We start from the raw sequence: 6238 nt of genomic DNA, 5'->3' as shown, positions 1-6238 counted from the left end.
TCCTGAGAGACTCATGGACAAACATCTCACTGATGGTCACTAAGGTGGATGTTCTACTGTCAGAACCAGAACCAAAGACCAGAGATGATTTCTTAAAATATTCATGTGAAATTAACCTGGATCCAAACACAGCTCACAGTTATCTAAAGTTATCAGAGGGGAACAGGAAGGTTACAGCGATGGATCAACATCAGTCTTATCCAAGTCATCCAGACAGATTCACTTCATGGTGGCAGGTCCTGAGCAGAGAGAGTCTGACTGGACGCTGCTACTGGGAGGTGGAGTGGAGAGGAAGAGGAGCTTATGTAGCCGCTGCATGCAAGGATATCAGCAGAGCAGGAAATGAATGTGGATTTGGTCGAAATGACAAATCCTGGGCTTTAGATTGTCACCAAAATAGCTTCACGTTTTGGTACAACAACACTGCGACCTCCATCTCGGTTCCTCAGTCCTCCAGAGTCGGAGTGTACCTGGACCATGAAGCAGGTGTTCTGTCCTTCTACAGCGTCTCTGAATCCATGACTCTCCTCCACAGAGTCCAGACCAGATTCACTGAGCCGCTACATGCTGGAGTTTGGCTTTACATCTGTGGAAGCTCTGCAGAGTTCAGTAAACTTTAATACATCTGTTTGCTTTTCCGTGTAATTAGCACTAATATATATTGCAATATTATTTCCATTTAAGCTTCGATTCTTTATTTTATCTCATGTAGATGACGGAATATACCAACTCTAATGTTTATGGCAAATACAATAATCATGTAACTGTAATGGGATCAATGTTTGTAAAACAGCTTGATCATTTTATTCATGTGTAGAAATTTCTTTATCGCTCTTTTGTTGTGGGTTGAATCAGCTAAATTATGTATGTTTTACTAAAATGTACCATACCAGCAGAAAGACTTGCCTACATTGCTCAATAAAGAGAGAAAAAGGTTTTCATTTGGTTTGTCATTTATTTCTGAGCTCGTTTGGTGGCAGCCTGCAGGTTTTGGATGATGTGGAAACAAAACGCCACAGTTTAGGAGGAAGCAACACGCAAATCTAGATCTGCTCACTTCTCACTGACACCTGACTGAGAAAAAGGAGAACAGTCTCAGGTTGGTTCCCATCCAGCTGCCAGGATGATAAACAGTCACCTGTCTTTTTGACCCTCAGTAGTGACGACTTGTTTTGACATTTTTTATATCTTAGTCTCTATAAGTGGGAGAAAAGGTGGAGTCGTTTTCAGTTCACAAAGCCTGAAGATTGATTTTTCCAGCTCTGGCCTGTAATAGTTTAAATCAGTGAGACAAGATAAGAGCAAACACTGTCAGGGTGTTACGTTATACAGACGGTTTGTCATTATTATCATGTCAAACTGAGGTTTCAGACACAGCAGGACTCTGAATGTTTTCTCTCCTGCCTCGTTGGGTTTTTAGGGCGGGTTGAGCTTAGAAAATATCAAAACCCAATCAGCGCCTCCTAATTTTATTTTTATGTTTGAACAGGAAGCAGAAGATGGGATAAGGTTTCCTAAAATGTTTCATGGTTCACTAAACTGTAAAAGGGTTTCCTGGGAAAATTGGACTCTTTTGGATATTCGGGAATTGAGGTAAAAGGTCATAAGCTCTGACACTAACTTTATTTAAACTCCAAAAGTGTGAAGCCATTTCTTCAATGGCTTTTATCTGTCGTATGCATTGATTATGACAGTTTAATAGCTGTAAGAGAAAATCCCAAAGACGGCCAAAAAGCTGCGAAACATTTCAAACCTTTCATTTGACCCAACATGCCAACAATCAGCTGCTTGATCTTCACATTTCCGGTTGTGTTCAGCCGTTGACTGAAGTCATTTTTCAGAGTTTCATGTCTGTGTTTGGCATTATTATTAACATGAATGGTTGGATTCTCAGATATTGGGTGGTCATAAAGAATTGCCAGTATGTTTTCTGCTTTACTGGGGAAACAAGTTACCTCAACATTCACCTTCAAATCTCAGGAGAAACTTGTCAAAGTCCTCTGTGGTGAATACAGTCAGAAAGTGAAGCAAAGTGTTTTCACTGGAATAAACATTTTATTTATTTACACATTTGTCCATATCTGCGTGTGAATGTGTGTTTTAATACTTCCTTCTTTATTTTATAGCACCTATTCATAAACTTCCTCGATGAGTCAAATGCTGCCAAGCGAACAGGTTTTTAAACCAAAACATTGATATTTAGTTTCTGTTTGTAAATTAAATCTTTTGAAACAGAGAAAAAGTTTTTCAGTAGGTAAAGATTAAATGTCTGCACACATTAAAATATGCAAAGTGTTACAGTCCAGTGTGAAACATTTGTAAAGAAGCTCTTCAGAGAAAAGAACAAGATGATTTGACAGTCAAATGACCCAACAGCTGCATACGGCGCCTGATTGTCTAAGTTAGAAGGAGAAAATATCAAAGTTTGCATATTTACATTCCTGGAGCGGATGCAGAACTTCCTGGTAGCTACTTCTTATCCAGTAACAACCGAAACGGTGCCTTAAAAGAAGACGACGGTTAAGATTAGAATAGTTTGTGTCATCAGAAACATCACTGCTTTGTGAATGTCAGTTTATGCATGAATGAACAGCCTGAGGGTTCATGCTGTGTGACCTCAGTGTGTCAGTCTGATGGACACAGAGCTTTAAACTCTTTAAATGTTCAGACGTGCCATAAAACGGCCGGCCAGATGCCAAATCCTCCAAATGAAGGATTCTTCTTTAATGAGAGGCAGAACTGCTGCTGATCCAAACACAAGTTCACCAGGACTTGTTTGTAACTCTCATGGCGTAAAGAAACACAGTGAACACAAAGCTGGTTCTATCAGAGGGGAACAGGAAGGTGACAAAAACGGGTCACCATCAGTTTTATCCTTTTCATCCAGACAGATTCACCGTTTGGTTTCAGGTTCTGAGTAAAGAGAGTCTGACTGGACGTCGTTACTGGGTGGTGGAGAGGAGAGGTTTATGTAGCAGTGGCATATAAGAACATCAGCAGAGCAGGAGATGGAAATGAAAGTAAATTTGGAGGTAATGACAAATCTTGGACATTGGATGGTTACCAAAACAATGTTAAATTTGGTCACAACAACATCTGGACCTCCGTCTCAGGTCCAGTTTCCTCCAGAGTCGGAGTGTACCTGGACCACAGAGCAGGTGTTCTGTCCTTCTACAGCGTCTCTGAATCCATGACTCTGATCCACAGAGTCCAGACTAGATTCACTGAGCCGCTACTGGCTGGAGTTTGGGTTGTGGTACAATGCAGGTTCTGCAGAGTTCTGTAAACCCAACTAGATTTTATTCCACTATTACGTAACTCTGAAATATTTCCCCACATGAAAATCTAAACTTCTCTGGGCTCTAATAGTTTTGCTTTAATATTTGTATGTTAATGTTGTTTAAATCAGATGAGATTGAAATGAACTGAATTTGCTTCTGTTTTATTTACTCTGATCCAAAGAAACTGGAATCAACATCAACTTAAAACTGAGGCTGTTTTTGTCTCAATTCTTTAGATCAGAAAAATAAATGTCTGCTGTTCTCTTTGGCTTTTTTAAATTAAAACACTTTGATTGCAGAGAAATGTGGAAAGTTATCTTTTCATTATTTTAAAAAACCATTTTCTTCTTTTTATTTAATATATTTAAAAGATGTAAAACAAAAAGCTAGTAAGGCTCAGCTTTCCACAAACAAGTTGTCACAATAAAACAAACCAGACTGACTGCCACCTGGTGGTGAGTTGTAAGATTACATTTCTCTAACTGAAATAAAGGTTGGATTTTCCTGGAGGATTTGTTGTTGGATTATTGGGATTACATCAACCCACTGAGGGAAATGTAAACTATTTTCCACACAAAGAACAAATGGATTAACACAGGAAAGACCTTCCCATTTGGTCTGAGCCTCTTCCTCCTTGCTAATGGAGGCTGAAACCTCAAAGACAGTTAAAATAATGAGATGATTGTTTTCAATTTATGTACTATTCCTAATTTGCAGAATTTTTACTTTGTAGTATACCTGCTGGCTTTAGCAGTTTAAAATCTTAATAGAAGTTGAGGAAATTCGATTATTGAGATTATGTTTAAGGGATTATCCTTAAAGATAAAAAGTCTGGTTGGATGAGCTCAACAAAATTACTGGAGGTTTTTATGGGTTGCATTGACCAAGGATGTATAAAACAAAACCCTTGAAGTTTATTGTCCAAATTTCTAAAATTGATTTAGTTTTAGGAGTGGAAAGGCAAGTTGTATTTGATGCCCTAATGGTCATCCTTTATGGTTTCCCTTCTGTTGGATAGGTGAAGGAGGTTCATATTGTATTCATATTATTCCTGTAGAAGGACCCTGATGAGTCTTCCCGTGGTTCCTGGGGAGTTGTTTGGTTGTTTGGCTCTGATGCACTTGCAGCCTTGGACCGGTCGGCCCAGGCTATTCGTTCCAGGCAGCAATTGGCCGGTCTTCATTGCAGACGCTTGTAGCGTCCTGCTGGAAATGCCTCTATGTGCTTCTCAAGCACTTATCCAACCTCCTCTTCACCCTCCGTGGGGCAGCCTCTGCCTGTTACAGGGCCTGCTCGTGGTCAGTGGGATCTGCCCCTCATGGCCAGTGGGATCTGCCCATCATGGTCAGTGGGATCTGCCCCTCATGGTCAGTGGGATCTGCCCCTCATGGTCAGTGGGATCTGCCCCTCATGGCCAGTGGGATCTGCCCAGGGGTTGGGTTTACGTTGCCCCTCAACCCAGGCAGTCTACTCTGCAACCCTCCCGCCCTCTTCAGGGCAGGGGAGCTCAGAAACTACATCTCCTAGCTGGCAGTGGGACACTTCATCCCAGGTCAGCTCAACCACTGGGCGGCTCTCGTGCGCGATCCGTGGGTTGTGCCCACGCTACCTCAGGGTTACATGCTGCAGTTCCACCGCTGCCCTCCTGTTCCTGGCTAAGTCAGGATGACAGTAATTAGTGACCAGGTGAAAGCTCAGACTCTGAACCACAAGATAGACGCTTTGTTTGCCTGTGTTCTGACTATCGGTGCTACCTTGTTAGATTTCCTACCGCAGCACAGTAGGACGGATTTTCGGGTAGCAATGATAGTCAGAACACCTGTTGATATTCTGTCTCGGGACGCCCACCACCTGGGGAGTGGAGGCTCCATCCAGAGGTAGTAAGAGTCATTTGGGGGAGGGACGGCAAAGCAGCTGTGGACCTATTTGCATCCCAAGAGACAACACATTGCCGGATTTGGTTCTCTCTGGCAGACAATGCCAATCGCCTGGTCAGGACACACTGGCACACGACTAGCTGAGAGTGCTGCTCTATGCTTTTCTGCTGTTTACCCTGATAGGCTCCTGAGAGTCCTTCAGGAGAGGCATCAGGTCCTTCTAGTGGTTCTCGTCCTGATGCCAGGGCCCCTCCCTCACTGGTGTACACCCATAAGTGGAAGGATTTTAGCAGATGGTGTCATACTAGACATGAGGACCCTATACACTGACCTTTTCCTTTTATTTTAACCTTCTTTCAAGCACTTTCTCAAGGTCGGTCTCCATCCATTCTGAAAGTTTAGGTCGCTGCCATCTCTTGTTGCCATATGGTGGTGGATGGAGAGACGATAAGCCGTAACAAGGATATTTCCTTGTTCCTGGGAGAAGCCCAACTTTTGTATCCTCCCACATGCCCTATTGTGCCTATGTGGGAGGGACCTCCATCTCGGCCTGGCTGCCCAGCGATCTCCTCCGTTTGAGCCCTGGGCAAAGGTGAGCCCTGAGGGCCGAAGAAGACCGAATTTCTCCTTGCCTTGGCTTCAGCGAATCGGGTGGATGAACTACATGCGTTGTCTGTTCACGAGTCTTGTTGCTGTTGGAACAGAGCTGGTTCGGGCATTACTCTTTGGTTTAATGTAGCGTTTCTCTCTGAGGTGGCCTCATCTGCCGCCTTTAATTTAAATAAACTACAAATGTTTCTCCAGTTTTCCTTCTTGTCTTTCCTTTAACACAAAGTAAATAAGCTACTGATAAACTGAATTTAATAATCTATTGAACATGATTACAGTTAAGAAGCAGATGCAGAGTTTTCAGTGTGATGGTTACTGAAATCTACAAGAACTAGTTAATACCTCATGACCAACAGTAGAGGGAGCTATCATTCTTCTCACAATAATGAAGAGAAAGTTATAGCTCCATTCAGAGAGTAAGTCTGTGGAAGATTAAGCATAAGCCCAGTGAGAAAGGTTGGAAACATGTCA

Source organism: Poecilia reticulata, linkage group LG17 (assembly GCF_000633615.1).
Source record: "Poecilia reticulata strain Guanapo linkage group LG17, Guppy_female_1.0+MT, whole genome shotgun sequence".
NCBI classification, from domain to species: Eukaryota; Metazoa; Chordata; class Actinopteri; order Cyprinodontiformes; family Poeciliidae; genus Poecilia; species Poecilia reticulata.
The sequence above is the reverse complement of the archived record's forward strand: the minus strand, read 5'-3'. Positions refer to the sequence as shown.